The sequence below is a fragment of the Pinus tabuliformis genome, chromosome 9 (assembly GCF_031772625.1).
Source record: "Pinus tabuliformis cultivar Carrire ecotype Pingquan chromosome 9, CPIR1, whole genome shotgun sequence".
NCBI lineage: Eukaryota > Viridiplantae > Streptophyta > Pinopsida > Pinales > Pinaceae > Pinus > Pinus tabuliformis.
The window spans coordinates 245,281,277-245,298,509 of record NC_142307.1 but is presented as its reverse complement, the minus strand read 5'-3'; the positions used below and the strand labels follow the sequence as shown (position 1 = coordinate 245,298,509).

At 38.7% G+C, this 17,233-nt stretch overlaps 1 pseudogene; it reads left to right on the top strand.

The window, feature by feature from the left end:
* Nucleotides 1–1,075: 1,075 nt before the first annotated feature.
* Nucleotides 1,076–16,962, top strand: LOC149148104 (uncharacterized; annotated as a pseudogene).
* Nucleotides 16,963–17,233: the final 271 nt, after the last annotated feature.

Sequence of the window (17,233 nt, the reverse complement as noted above, 5' to 3'; positions counted from 1 at the left end):
CGGCCGCGCCATCCGGGCGGCTTGGAATCGCCCTGCCACTTGCCGGGCGGCCCGCGCCCCCACCCGGGGGTGCCTGCGTCGGCCGCGCCATCCGAGCGGCTTGCGCCCCTGCTCAGCAGGCGGTAGAGCAATTCCAGGAATCCCCTTGTCGCCTGCCGGGCAGGGGCGTGGGCCGCCCGCGCTCCGCCTGCTGGGCGGGGGCGCGGGCCGCCCGCGCTCCGCCTGCCGAGTGGGGGCACGGGCCGCCCGCGCTCCGCTTGCTGGGCAGGGGTGCGAGCCGCCCAGGTGGCGCCTGCCTCAGCCACGCCACCCAGGCGACCTGCGCCCCCGCCTGACAGGCGGCAGGGCAATTCCCAGAATCACCCTGCCGCCTGCCAGACGGCGGCGCGGGCTGCCGGGTGGTGCAGTCTCAATTCCGACGCCCTACCAAACCCAATCCCTCGCCCGCTCAGGTGCCTCAACCCAACCTCTGACCCGCACCCTCCCTCCGCCCAGGTGCGCTACTCACCCTCCCCTACGCCTCGCGCTGCCCCATCCCACACCACCCTCCTCCCCCGGGCGCCACCCGACCCTCCGTACCCTCCCTCCTCCCCACCCGATCACCCTGCCCCACCCTCCCCTGGGGTGCCGCCCCGCCCATCGCCCCACCCTTCCCCCCTGGGTGTCACCCCCGCCCAACCTCCCACTGCCCGAGCGCACACCACCCTACCCCCACCCACCTTCCCCTTTGGCGCCCCCCCGCACCCTGCCCCCCAGGGCACCGCGCCACCCTTCCCCCCTTTCCTCCCCCGGGCGCCACCCCTCTTCCCACCTCCCCCCGCCCGGGCGCACCCCACCCTAGCCTCCCCCACCTTCCCCCCGGGCGCCGCCCCACCCTCCCCTCACCGGGCACCTCCCCCCCCACCTCTCCCCAGTCGGGCACACCCTACCCCACCCTCCCCCCCCCATCCTCCCCCGGGCACACCCCGCCCCACCCTGCCCCCCGTCGTGAGCCACCCCCCGCCCCTCTCCCCCTCGCCCGGGCGTGCCACGCCCCACCCTCCCTCGGCCCCGCCACCCGGACAGCCCGTGCCCCATGCCGGCAGGTGGCAGGGCGATTCCCAGAATTGCCCTGCCGCCTGCTGGGTGAGGGCGCGAGCCGCCCGGGTAGCGCCTGCCTTGGCCGCGCCACCTAGGCGAGGACGCGATCCTCCCGGGTGGAGCCTGCCTTGGCCGCGCCACCCGAGCGGCTTGTGCCCCGGCCCGGCAGGCGGCGCCACTCGGGCGGCCCGTGCCCTCGATCAGCAAGCGGCTGCGCCACCCCGACGACAAACCCCCCCATGGTAGGCGGCAGGGCGATTCCGGGAATCACCCTGCCGCCTGCCGGGCGGGGGCACGGGCCGCCCGGGTGGCACCTGCCTCGGCCGTGCCACCCGGGCGGCTCGTGGCCCCACCCGGCAGGCGGCAAGGCGATTCCCGGAATTGCCCTGCCACTTGCCGGGCGGGGGCACGGGCCGCCCTGGTGGCACCTGCCTCAGTCGTGCCACCCGAGCGGCCCGCGCCCCCGCCTGGCAGGCGGCAGCGCGATTCCCATAATCGCCCTGACGCCTGCCGGGCGGGGGCGCGGGCCGCCCGAGTGGCTAGGCCGAGGGAGGGTGGGGTGAGGCGTGCCCGGGTTGGGGGAGGTTGGGCGAGGGGCAGCGCCCCGGGGAGGAAAGGGGGCGAGGGTGGGGACGGTGGAGATGGGACTGGAGGAAAGGGGCGAGGGTGGGGCCGCACCCTGGGAGGGGAGGAAGGGACGGAGCGGGGAGGAAGGGGTGCGCTTGGGCATGGGGAGGTGGGGCGGGGGGCCGCGCCCGGGGGGGTGGGGATATGATATTATTATTTCATAAAGGTCTATATAAGCGTTACCTTATTTAAAAAAAAATAGATTATATGTGTCTTATAATATCTTATACTATTTCATAAAGACCTATATAAGTGTTGCCCTATTTATAAAAAAAAATTATATATCTTATATATTTTATAAGTTCCACAATATATTTTATATGAAAGAGTGCCTTATTTATCAAAAAATAGAGTAGATTATATATGTCTTATAATATCTTATATTATTTCATAAAAAGCTATATAAGTGTTGCCCTATTTATGAAAAAAATAGATTATATATATCATATATATTTCATAAGGGCCACAACATATTTAATACGAAGAAGTGTCCTATTTATTAAAAAATAGAATAGATTATATGTGTCTTATATATTTCATAAGTAGATTATATGTAGCTTATATATTTCATAAGGGCCACAACATATTTTATATGAAAAAGTACCATATTTATTAAAAAATAGAATAGATTATATGTATTTTATCTTATATATTTCATACGAAACATAACATATTTTATATGAAAGAGTGCCTTATTTTTTAGAGTGCCCTATTTTTTAGGGTGCAAGAGTGCCTTATTTTTTAGGGTGCCCTATTATTTTTTAAAGGACCCTAAAGAGTGCCCTATTAATTTAAGTTAATATGTTTTTATTATTTACTAATTTATGTGTTTCTATTTTTCAGGAAAATGGCATCAAAGAAAATTTCAGTGAATCTTTCTGGACCAAAGACTCTTAAAGGTGCATCTTGAAGAAACATTGGTGAACAAACTCCACCTGAGCTCATGACTACAAATCTTTCAAGCGCCTCAAGTGATAAGAAGATGATTTTAGACTGGAGGAATTCACAAGAAGTGAAATTTCCATCAAGAATCTGGTATGTGAAAGAAAGAGAAAGCACAAATGTGAATATATATCTATATATTGATATACCGAATGATAATGGAATTTTTGAGGTGATGGGAAGATTCATAGATATGTGTTCGGTATCGGACACTGAAATTGTTTACATACTTACAAAAGCTCCCAAGTCACATGAAAGGATTAGATACCGACTATCATATTTATTGTATGACACGAGAGAGGTATCTACAAGTTGTGTAAATAAATCGTAAATGAGATGACACAAAACATCGTAAGTATTGTTATTTATATTTGTATTTTGCGTTCTTGAAAGTGTCTCGCTATTTTTTTTAACTTTGTTTTTTATTAACATATGATATTTTGTTTGGGAGAATTTTGTTGAAAGTTGTTCAATTAGGTTGGGAGGCATTCATTTCATAGAGCATGATATCATGAAAGTTGTCAGCAACTTTTAATCAATGTCAGAAAAAGATATGGAAAATAGGCAAAATGTAGTAATTGATGATGCTATAAAACTACATCCAAAGAATCAGAAAAAAAAGGCCTCTAGTGGATAAATCTAGCAAGGGTAAACAAGTTACTTTTGAGAATGATGAAGTTGAAATTGACAGTGAAGCATATGTTGCCATTATCGAAGATGACATTGGAACTGAGAAGAGCCATAAAAAACCAAAAGTAACAATGCCCAAGAATAAATCTGTTGGGAATGTTATGACCAAGAAAAGTAAAGTTGAAGATTTTGAAGCAGTAATTACCAGCAGTCAAGAACCTAGTGAAACTTCAAAATAAATCAAAGAAATCATTACACCAGGAGCTGATTTAGAGGATGGCATTATCAAAACAAAACAAAATGCCATTCGAGAGAATTTGACAAAGAGAAACTTAATTGATGGTGGTCGCACATTTCAGCGTAATGTCAGGCAAACCTATAAAGCAAGTGAAGGACAATGTCAATATCAAGTTAGAAAGCCACATCATCTGCATGTTCACAACTTGAAGACATTGATGAGGTACAATCCATATGCTCATGTGGTTAGTTATGTGCTTCTTATTGATCCACTTCAAGTTCTCAACAAAGAAGCATTTGATAAGTCAAAATGTTTTGAATACAATTATTATGTGCTTGGGGGGAACCATTCTGTAGAAGCTCAAAGACAATTGATGGAGGAATATCCTAATAACCCACATTTTGAAACAATGAAATGTATCACTTACGCTGGCTTATTAGATACAAAATCAAAGTTAGTGGCATGGGATCATAATTCAGATAATGAATATAGGATGTCTATGACTTTCATCCAAAGGGTTAGATTTATTCATAGTGAATTTGAAGAAAAATGTGGTGGGGATAGGATAAATGTTACTGCAGATTTCCGAAAGGAATGTTGTATGGAAATAGGATATCAAATTGAAGAGGAAACCAGTTCAAAAGGTGGAAAAGGCAAAAAAAATAGTGATTTATTCAGAGGCATTGATAACATTTTCCAATTGGCATTTAGAACTGGAGATGTTTGGAAGTTGATTGATGATATTTTTAGCATGTGGGAAGACATTGCCATTAAAAACCAGAAGGTCAAAAAGTCTAAGCTATTGATATGTGGCAACAATAACTTAGCTCCTGAAATGAAGCAACTTCCAGATGATATGACTATCACACCTTGGAGGGCGATGCAAGGAGTGAAAGATGAAAAAATTGTCAAAACAATATTATCTCATGTGAGGTCAGGGGAATTATCATTGGAGGAAATGTCTGAAGAATTTCAAAAGTAAGTTTGTTGAATTATTTTTATTTATTTCTAGATTATAATTATATTTTAAATAAAACATGTTGTTCTTGGTAGTATTTGTTATACATATCATTATATTAACTTTTTGTTACTTTATCTATGCAGTCACAAAGTTTATATGAAAATTCAAGAACAAATGGTTAGATTGTTGAATGAAGATAGTTGGGATGATGTTGTACGCAACTATCCAGATTCAAGCTCTACATCAACATTAAAAGCTTTTTATCTTGCATTTAAAAAGGTATCTTGATTTATACATTCATTTTTATTCACCTATGTACTCTTTTTAATTTATAACTTACACATATATTTGTTTATTTTATAAAATATGAGGAAGGATGATAATGGAGCGCCATATAGTTTCAAAACCTTTATTGAAAAAATAAAGATCGAAAGACTGAGAAAGAAACGTATTAAGAATGTTAAACTTGATCCAACTCTTAATCATTTCATTTAGAATGGGCTAGACACTATTCAATATCAAATAATACAAGGCAACTGTGAAGACATTGCTAAACTCATACCTAAAAGGGATTATACCCTAGTCATTGCAGATATTCCCCATGATTTCAATATTCCAAACAATGACAATGATAGTAACCCTTATACTTATCAAGCTCTTAGGAAAGTGGTTGCGGGATTTGTAGAAGTCACCTCATCACCATTATGGAGATTTGTGACATTTCATTCAGACACACAATTGGAAATGATATTGTCAAGCTTCAAGGGGAAAACAAATTCAAGGATGCAGCTTACATGGTAAGACATTTAAAATGTATATTTGATTAATGTTGAAAAATTTATTTATGTACAAGTTAATTGAACTTTTACTATTTCATGTTACAGGAAAAAGTCAAATCTTCTTAACAATGAAGATAAACAATTTATAAATGATTGTGAGTTCATTCATATTGATAGTTGGGCAAAAGATGATATCCATATGTCTATGATTTTTTATCGGGTAGACGGAAAGAGTCATAGCCAAATACTGACTTATGATGCTGTTGTGAGAAAACTAACATATGAAGAGGAAGAAGCAAAAGGAGAGATAGTTAACATTTATCAAAAACCACAATTATTGATTAACTATCTTATAGACATTTGTTCAAATGAAGGAAAATGGGTTTTGGATTTATTTTCTGACTCAGGCAAGTTTTATTATATGGAATTGAATTTCAATATGCTATTTTTTAGTTAATATGTCATTGTACTAATTTAGTTCATTATTTCTTTTGTGCTTGATAATTAGGTACAACACTAGCATGTTGCCTTCAAAAAGGAAGAAATTGCATTGCAATTGAAAAAGATCCAGTACAATGCAATTTCATTCAGCAAAGAATTAATGCTCTTCAATTTCTTCCAGATGCAATGAAAGAAATTGGGTTGAAGAAAGGGGATTTTAGTGAATCATGTGTGGCAAAAAAGGCAAAGGAACCCCAACCACCATTACATGGAATGTTTGGAAAGACATACATTGGGAAATTCACCGACATCAAAGATCCATTAGAAGAGGAAAATGAGCAAAAGGAAACAGAAAATATTGTGGAAGAAGACAATGATGAAACTCTAGAGGACAAAGAGTTTGGATTACGTGACATTGTGATTAAATTTAAGTTATGCTTGTAAATCAAGCTTTGTAATGTTTTGACTTTGACATTTTATGAGAAGAATAAACACTCAATTAGGGTTGTTATACGTTCAATATTTGTAATATGTGATTTTCACATTCATTTTTAAGTTAATCATTATTTAAAAAAAAAAATAGTGATTATTATTATTTTTTTGACATGAAATTCATTAAAAAAAACTATTATTTAACCATTTTTAATTAAAATTGTCGTATAAAAATTGTGATTTTGACATGTCAATTGTAGCAAAAAATTATCAAAACGTGTAGTTTTTTAATTATATTTATGTTTAAAATGGTTATTTTTATGTCCGTTGTTAAAAAATATTGTTTTTTCGGAACAATTATTTCATGTGGATTGAAAACTTAATTAAGGATGTATAAATATGTAGAATATCAAAAATTCTAAATATTGACCTTCTAATTTAAAAATGTAAAACAATAAAAACCTCACTAAAAAAAAAATTAAAATTAAAATAAAAAAAAAATGTGAAGAAAATGACCACTTCAAAAAGCAGGTCTTTTGAAAAAAGGGTGTGATGCAGAATACTCATTTTTTTAAATCAGCGTGAAAATCACTGCCATTATAAAACATAATATACATAAAAAAAATTTTAAAGTGCCAAAAACTATGCTCTAAAAAAACATGTGCGTTCTGCATCACCCCTTTTCAAAATCAGGTCACTTTTTTGCTATCTCTATGAAATGGGTAATAGTATCAGTTCCCGTTTCAAAGTTTACATAGATTAAGAGTCGAGGAAAATATAAAGATGACTCTAGTTGCCTTCGATTTTTAATGAGCCTGAAGTGACAAGTGCTCATATGGACCTTTTCTTTTAAGGAGTCTGAAAAGGAACGAAAGTGACTACTCTAGAAGTCTAGACAGAGGGATTACCAAACCAATCACAAAAATTCAGAATACTTTTTGCGGTACGACAGTAAATCTTCTTGAATGTTGTGTTCAGTGCATTGCGATTGATAGGGCAGTAGACACGGCTTCCTAAGGATAAAGGATGTAGCCTATTGTGGTCTCCCAATATATACTTGATAGTACGTGGGAGCACAAGTCCGTACTGGAACTTGTCGTCTCAAAGAGGAGTAATCACCCAACCTACGATGAAAACGATAGTTACCAGGCTTTACAACGCCGGAATACGTCTCTAGCCTAGACTTCTAAATGTTGTGTGTTAAGTTCCAAAGCGTTTTTATGTTCATTGAAGTTTATTTTACAGTTGATCTTTCTAAAGAAGTTTTCCTTTAAGGTTCACCGCGTGATGTAGATATACAATTCCTAAATATGCAATCTAAGATGATAAACAATCATTTACTTTCTTTTTGCAATGAAAATCCTAGCTACTGAGGAAAGAGAAATGAAATTCTTTCAACATAGAGCAGAGAGCACACACTAGATGCACTTTTCCTAAATCAACTTCAGCATGCAGTCTTAATGCAAACGCACATGCATGTATTGTTTTTCAGTTTCCTTAATGTGAGAATGACAAAAAGAAAACTAAGTATAGATCTAAATTATCTTCTTTCAAAGCGATGGTACTAACAATTTTCTTTTCAAAAAACGAAAGTAAGGTCAAGTCGATACTTTGCAATTTTGAATTTAAAACTACTTTCAACACTTTAAATACTAATGATTCAAATCAAATACAATGGAAAAAGTGTAATCAACTATCTAAAAGAGGAATGCTTTGTGACACTCTTTTTCTTGACTGAAAACGACACTTGCGACACTTTCAAATCAAAGGACGACAGTTTGATTAAGCTACTATTTGCAAAGGAGAACTGTAAATGATGAAAAAATACATAAAAAACATTCACAATTCCTTCTGATGGAGGCTGAATAATGCAAAGGAAGATGGTTTCAATAGAGATATACTGATCATAGACAGCAAAACTACTGAATAAAGCTGAAGACAATGAAGAAAAAACCAAAATCTGGAGGCAAAAACAGTCTCATTCAATCATCGCACCTGTAACACAAGGAAACAGTGATGCATCTCACCTGCAATACATGGGAGGTGCGATGCATCTAGGTTGCCAAGAAGAGACAGTGCGATGGTCCAGGGAAGAGACTATGCTTGGTTTTCACTCACAGTTTGCAGCAAAATTTAGGGATTTAGGCTGAGCTAATGATAGTCAGTAAACATAAAGTATAGGGGCTGATCTAATGAGGTTATTTGAGCTAACACCAGAGAACTTAGGATGTTTGCAAGCTAGATGTTCAGTTCATAAAACAACCTAGAGATTGATTGAAGCAGCGTTGATCTACTTTGCAGTTGCATAGAAAAAATAGTTCAAAGGCTAGCTGGCTTGACTTCAAGCTCCGTCTGTGGTTTATAAAACAAACAACAGTAAAAAAACAAACAAACTATTCGTTCCCTAGTGGAGTCGCCATTTTATTATCGGGAAAACTAGTGTCCATTCAGAGCCGCTAGTCCCACTAAGACGGGTAGCTATCTTAGAAACAAACAAACTAAAGTCACTTGTGTTTTCCTTTATGAGAGATAGATGAGAGAGAAGCAGAGAGTGCCAACCTCAGTCTTTCGCTAGTCTCCTTGCTTGTATCCTCTCCCCCTTGGTAGAGCTTTCACCACTCCTTTCTTGCTCGTCCCGCTTCAAAGAACACCTGTGGAGTCAAAACAGAAAAATACCATCAAAATATAGAGATCTATAACCATAAACAATGTAGGATCAGATGTACATTAACCATATAAATGCATATACAAACACAAGATTCAAAGATATACAAGCATATGGAGGAAAACTAAATTAGCTTTATTGATAGAAGTAGTAGAAGAGAGGATTACAACCAAGCTGTCTAATCCAACATCATCCTCCCAGCATGAAAGCCCTCTTCACCTCATACAAAGCAAGATCCCCCAACAATGTCTTCAAAGAGAAACCAACAACACTTCCTTGCAAATTACAAAATTCCAGCCTTTGGATCTCTAAGATGAGGGATCCATATATAGATGTTTACAGGAGACTGAGTCAGCTTCTGGGATTTTGATTAGTGTCATTTCACTGATAGTTCTTGGTTCCACTTGGAGATTTTAGATATCTTACTCATTCTTGGGTGAATTCAAAGAGGCAAGTGTCATATGAGCAGTTTCTAGAAGATTCTCTCGGTTTCCACCTAGCAATCTGCTTCTGCCATTTGTCTGCTCTCGCTCATCGCACCCTACAGAAGGGCTTTCCAGTATGCATTGCACCCCCCGTGTGTAATAGGTGATATGCATCGCACCCTATGCATGGAGCAGTTTGTATGGTCCAGTTTTGACCAGTTCTGAGTAGTTTTTCATGGAGAACTTCTGAGAGATGATGTAATCAGCTAACCTTGTTCCTTTAAGGTATGAAACAAAACTTTTAGGGGTTTAGAAGCCCTTGGTTTATGGACATATGTGATTGGGGTTGCAGTTCCCAAATATGTCTATAACACCTAGAGAATTATTTCTTATCCTATGCCTCATTGACCTCCTTTGGCCAACACTTAGCCAAATTCCTAGCCTTCCAAGCCCCTACTTCCTTGTGCTCACAAGCTCCATGCACAAACTTATGCTTCTGATTGCTTGGTCTCACCAACTTGTGCTCACCAAAACAATGATTAAACTTGTGCCTTAATTCCTTCTTTTAAAGGAAATTTCTCTAATTAAGGAATAATTTATATTAGGCCTTCTTCTGATTGCATGCACTATTTGTACAACTCAGAAAATTATACCACTGATAGTACATTGTGCTTGAACTCTAATCTCAACTTAGTCTTCCTTTGAACTGACATGCATGAGTTATTTTGAGTGATTTATCAGTTATCTTATTGATCATTGCACGTGAATTAAATCCAATTTAATTCACTTGACCACTCACTAGTTCCTCCAAGAGTTAGAACTAGTTTAATTGAATTTAACTCAATTAAATAATTACAACTCAATAAGAACTCAACCTAGGAACCTAAAATTTAGGGATCACTCTACATGACTCTAGATAGACTTCCAACTCGAATTTACTGAGCCAACTAAGTCAGCTTAACTTAGTTAACTGCTACAAGCTGCTATGAGAATAGAATTACAATTTAATTCCTAATTTAATTCAAGGACAAATTAAATTAGATTTTCTTGATGCTATTTTTAACATTTCTTGTAGCTATTTTCAACACTCCCTCTCAACAAGAAATGAATTCAACTCTATCCGAATTCGATACCTTTGGAATGTTCTGTATGAAACACTTCTCTCTAGTGTTGTTGCTGTTGCAACTTCTGAAACTAAAAAAGCATTCAATGTGAATCAGTATGAAGCATCTGTGACCAAAGTCTCTGACTGCTACTAGCTCCTGCACTGTCTATTAAAAACTTTGTGATTCTGATGCCTCTACACTGTTCCATCTGCACTACTATAACTCTTCTTTGTGCTCCCCAGTGTTTGACTGCTACTAGTCTCTACCTCTGTCACTCTGACATGTGACTGCATCAACCACCACTGATCCATCCAGCTACTGTGCACTATGGGATCACATAGTAAGGTAATGATCCATGAGACAAAACATCTCAATGGACCCTGCCCAATTTTTGAAACTCTTGGACTAAGGTTTCATATCACCCCACCTCACACCTGGAGGTATGGCTGCATTTTCTCCTTCTTCCCACTTGGTGCAAAATTTCCCCCTACTGGAGGTCTCTGCTTGAGTGGATGTCTCCACTTGGTCTCCTCTCTGCTTCTCCAATTTTGGTTGCTCCAAAACTTTCTGAGGATGCTTCTGAGGCTGCATTTGAGGCCACATATTGAGAGGTAATTTATGCTCCCTCTCAACCACCAATTCTCTAACCTTTTCCATGATCCTCAAGGCTTTGCATGCATCTCTGACCTCGAGAGTATACATGTTCTTGACTCACACACCAATATGTTTCATCTATCCCATGGAAATGTGTCTAAGGAAAACCTTCCCTTTGCTAAATATCACATCCTCTGGGCACTCTGGAAACTCATATCTGCTCTGTAACTATCCCACCATCACAAGATTTCCTTCTGAAAAAATAAAATCAAAAAATAAAAAATAAAAAACGAATTTTAAATCGGAAATATCTCCCTCATCCAAACTCCAATTCGGCCATTTTTTTTTTAATTTGGTTATTTTTCAGCAAAGAATCCAGATAATCTATTTGTTTTCGAAAATTTTCCTCAAAAAACTTTATATCTGCTTTGTAAACTCGCCACCCAAAAAACTTCTTACTCCTCAATCTGCCAATATCAATGATCACAACTCCTTTTGTGTCACGAAACATTAGCTCATTGATCTACCCACTAATAGCCTCCTAACTCCATTAAGAATTTTTCATATAGGGTCTTCTGGATCTGCCTTGAACTAGAGCTCCATCAATCTGCAAGAACAACTTCGAATTCTTCTCTTCTATACTATCTTTAGCTTCGATACCATGTAGATTTTTACTGTAGATTCAATAGCTTATGTGATATGCTAAAACATAATACAAGAATCTACTCTACTCATCAGTGGAAACAAAAATTTATCGATGAAAACACTAAGCAGAAAAGGAAGAATTTCAATTGCACATAACACAATATTTTTTTGGGGAAAGAAACTGCTCAAAACCCCGAATATCTATATTGCATTAACTAGAAGATATGAGAAGAAAATACAATGCTTGTTCATCCTGAACAATTCCTGCACTAGTACAATCTATCCCTCTACTTCCTAGGCAATCCTCAGATGAATACAATATGGTATTCTCAACCTTGAGCTCAACCTGCACAAGTATTTCCTATCCTCTACCTGACTGACTTCCTTTGGCCGACACTTAGCCAAATTCCTAGCCTTTCAAGCCCCTACTCCCTTGTTCTCACAAGATCCATGCACAAACTTGTGCTTCTGATTGGTTGGTCTCACCAACTCGTGCTCACCAAAACAACAATTAAACGTGTGCCTTCATTCCTCCTTTTACAGGCAATTTCTCTAATTAAGGAATGATTTATTTTAGGCCTTCTTCTTATTGCATGCACAATCTCTACAACTCTGAAAATTATACAAATGATAGTACATTGTCCTTGAACTCTAATCTCAACTGGGTTTTCCTCTGAACTAGCATGCATGAGTTATTTTGAGTGATTTATCAGTTATCTGATTGATCACTGCATGTGAATTAAATCCAATTTAATTCACTTGACCACTCACTAGTTCCTCGAACAGTTAGAACTAGTTTAACTAAATTTAACTCAGTTAAACTGAGTTAAATAATTACAACTCAATAAAAACTCAACCTGGGAACCTAAAATTTAGGGATCACTCTACATGACTCTAGATAGACTTCCAACTCAAATTTATTGAGCCAACTAAGTCAACTTAACTCAGTTAACTTCTACAATCTTCTATGTGAATATAATTACAGTTTAATTCCTAATTTAATTCAAGGACAAATTAAATTAGATTTTGCTGATGTTATTTTTAACATTTCTTGTTGCTATTTTTAACACTCCCTCTCAACAAGAAAGGAATTCAACTCTATCCTGATCTGATACCTTTGGAATGTTCTACATGCAACACTTCTCTCTATTGTTGTTGTTGCTGCAACTTCTGAAACAGGAAAAGCATCCAACTTGAATCAGTATGATGCATATGTCACTAGAGTCTTGACTTCTACTAGCTCCTGCATTTTCTACTAAAAACTTTGCGCTTTTGTTGCCTCTGCACTGCTCCAACTCTTTTCTACGCTCCCCAGTATCTAACTGCTCCTAGTCTCTGCCTTTGTCACTCTGACATGTGACTGCATCAACCGCCATTGATCCATCATGCTATTGTGTACTGTGGGCTCACATAGCAAGGTAATGATCCATGAGACAAAACATCTCAATGGACCCTACCCAATTTTTTAAACTCTTGGACTAAGGTTTCATATCGCCCCACCTCACACCTGGAGGTATGGTTGCATGTTCTCCTTCTACCCACTTTTTGCAAAATTCCCCCCTAGTGGAGTTCTCTGCTTGAGTGGAAGTCTCCACTCGATCTCCTATCTTCTTCTACAATTGTGGTTGCTCCAAAACTTGTTGAGGCTGCTTCTGAGCCTGCTTCTAAGGATGCACCTAAGGCTGCATGTTGAGAGGTAATTTATGCTCCCTCTCAACCACCAAGTCTCTAACCTTTGCCTTGGTCCTCAAGGCTTTGCATGCATCTTCAACCTCAAGAGTATACACGTTATTGACTAGAACACCAATCTGTTTCATCTGTCCTGTGGAAATGTGTCTAAGGAAAACATTCCCTTTGCTAAATATCACATTCTCTGGTCACTCTGGAAAGTCAGATATGCTCTGTAATTGTCCTGGCGTAAAAACGTTTTTGAAAAAAAAAAACTAATTTTAAATTGGGGATATCTCCCTCATCCGAACTCTGATTCAGACGATATTTTTTTTGAACTTGGGTATTTTTCTGCAAGGAATCCAAATTTTCAATAAAAAATTTATATATTTGCTGCAAACTTGCTGCCCAAAAAAATTCCTGCTCCTCAATCTGCCAATATCAATTATCAGAATTCCTTTTGTGTCACTAAACATTGGCTCACTGATATTCCCACTAGTAGCCTTCTAACTCCATTAAGAAGTTTTCACATAGGGTCTTCTGGATTTTCCCTGAACTAGAGCTCCCTCTATCTGTAAGGACAACTTTGAATTCTTCTTTCTATACTATCTTCAGCTCTGATACCATGTAGATTTTTACTCTAGATGAAACAACTTATATGATATGCTAAAACATAAGACAAGAATCTACTCTACTCATCAGTGGAAATAAAAATTTATTGATGAAAACACTAAGCAGAAAAGGAAGAATTTCAATCGCACATAACACAGTATTTTTCTCAGGAAAGAAACTCCTCAAAACCCCGACTATTGGTATTTCATTAACTAGAAGATCTAAGAAGAAAATGCAATGCTTGTTCATCCTGAACAATTCCTGAACTAGTACAATCTATCTCTCTTCTTGCTAGGCAAGCTTGGGATGAATATAATATGCTCTGCTCAATATTGAGCTCAACCTACACAAGTATTTCCTATCCTCTTCCTCACTGACTTCCTTTGGAAAACACTTAGCCAAATTCCTAGCCTTACAAGCCCTACTTCCTTGCGCTCAGAAGCTCCACGCATAAACTTTGTGCTTCCGATTGCTTGGTCTCACCAACTCGTTCTCACCAAAACAGTGATTAAACTTGTGCCTTCATTCCTCCTTTTAAAGGAAATTTCTCTAATTAAGGAATGATTTATTTTAGGTCTTATTTTGAGTGCATGTGTTATATGTACAACTGGGAAAATTATACAATTGATAGTACACTCTCCTTGAACTATAATCTCAACTAGGTCTTCCTCTGAACTGACATGCATGAGTTATCTTGAGTGATTTATGAGTTATCTGTTTAATCACTACATGTGAATTAAATCCAATTTAATTCACTTGAACACTCATTAGTTCCTCCAACAGTTAGAACTAGTTTAACTGAATTTAAATTAGTTAAACTGAGTTAAACAATTACAACTCAATAAGAACTCAACCTGGGCCCCTAAAATTTATGGATCACTCTACATGACTCTAGATAGACTTCCAACTCAAATTTACTGAGCCAACTAAGTCAACTTAACTTAGTTAACTACTACAAGCTGCTATGAGAATAGAATTCCAGTTTAATTCCTAATATAATTCAAGGACAAATTAAATTATATTTTCTTGATGTTATTTTTAACATTTCTTGTTTCTATTTTCAACAAAAATGCACAACTATAAGAATAAATCTCAATCCTTGATTTGTGGGCACTATTAAGAATATTTTAGAATATATTATGGAGGTTATATCTACCAATCAATTGGTAATTATTGATATTTAAAGTAAAATTCTAGATGTCAAAATTTTAGAATTCCTATTCCTAAATAGACACATGTATCAACATAATTTTTAACTTGCATAATGATATAAATTAAATAGGCGGTAAAGGAAGATAGGCATCAATCAATAATAAAATTTATAGATTATATATATATATATATATATATATATGTGTGTGTGTGTGTGTGTGTGTATATATATATATATATATATATATACATATATATATATATATACATATATACATATATATATATATATACATATATACATATATATATATATATATATATATATATACATACATATATATATATATATATATATATATATTTATATTTTTATGAATGTTTGTATGTCTACTTTTTTTATTTTATTTAATAAGGGTTTCCAAGCACTACTTAATTTTAGTCCGTCATCTCTATGCCTACTTTTAACACCATGGATTTTAAATCATGCCACTCATATTTAGAATGAGGATATTAAAGTGTAACTTCTGATTAGGGATGCCTCCGAGATATTTTTTTTTTTGAAATTTTAAAAGCTGGTTATTTTATTCAAGTAATAACACCATCCTTGCAATTTAGTTTTTCCAGGGTAGCTTTTCTTAAAATTAGTCTAACAAATAAGGAGTCCAACAAACACTCTGTTTTTTTAGAGAAAGCTTTATCTAGCGTAGGAAATGTGATCACACATAATTCCAGGAACATCATTACAAATGCCTATACATGTTTTTATTTGTTTTTTCGCAAGGGAGTAACAATACCATATTTCCTTGCATGAGTACATGCAAGATGGTCAGCATGGGGAGATTTTGTGCCTCCGTTTTGTCCTATTCTTACTCGGAGTCTCTCATGCTGTTGTTTGGCTAAATGATTATTTTCAACAATATTCATTACTTCCCTTATTTTATTAGGATTAAAACACTATTAATAAAGGTTTTTATGTTGTGGGTTTAAAATTGGTTCGATCATGCATTTATACAAGCTTTGGTCTAGCATTTACCTTCTTGGATAGTGTAGCAGATTCCTGCACCACGCAATAGATTCTTGTACCATGCAACATAATCTTGTACCAATTGGGATTCCTGCACCAGTTACAGTGGCCTTCCTACACTCTGAAGAGTTTTTGGACTACACTCATTTTCAATTCTCGTCGGCATCATATTGTTTTTTGTGTTACATGTGGTTGGAGTTTATTAGTGGTATAGAAGAGATGATCTACTATATCCACTTGTTATGCTTCCTCCAAAAACAATACCACCCTTTTGGCATGCACTGTTCATCATTGGGGTCAATGATACAATGGTGCAGTAAGCTGCAATGGTTTTCAAATGCGGGCTTTTAATATATTATAAGAATATTTGAGGATGTAACTATCAGAAGCAGGGCCAGATGTTGACTTTGGTTGAATACATTATGTTACTCTATCGTGTATTGCTTCCTATACTTGTTTGGTATCGTTTCTTCTTGAACAAAGAATATGGTAGCCTATTTTCATATCTCACAACAGGGTTGTACCTTACCTTTAAGCTGACATCAATTGTGGAGAAGGTGCAATCATTCTTTGCAGCATTGAAGGCACTATCCCGCAAAGAAGTCCAGTATGGGTCATATGCTACTACATACGAGGTTCTTTCGGTTGGAGACTTGTGCGCAATCTGCGAGGAGAAAATGCACGCTCCCATATTATTACGTTATAAACATATATTCTGTGAGGAATGTGTCTCAGAATGGTTCGAAAGGGAGAGGACATGCCCACTTTGTCATGCTTTGGTAAAGCCAGCTAATTTGAAGTGGTCAGAGACTCCATCAAATTGGGAAAATGATTTACAACAAAGAAATATAATTCGTCATAGACACTACAAAACATTGGTGGTTTTATTGGAGACCGTTGCTCTTCGAAGGACCAAAGATTTATTGAGTGTGGGATAGTGTTAACTTGATTCACAAATAAAGTACGCTTGGCTCCCAGAAAGTGCAATCACATGATGGATTCCATGACAAGGGGAATAAGCTCCAGGTCATTGCAGTGCCATGAACGAGGGAAGGGATCGAATTTGTTATTGGTCTCCAGCTCGAACACAATGCCAGATTATCTAATACGATGCATTGCCGCATGAGAAAGCAACATGTGGGAATTTTTACCATCATCCTCGCTTGTTATGATGGTAGAGGTTTAGAACCAACATAATGATGCATCGTT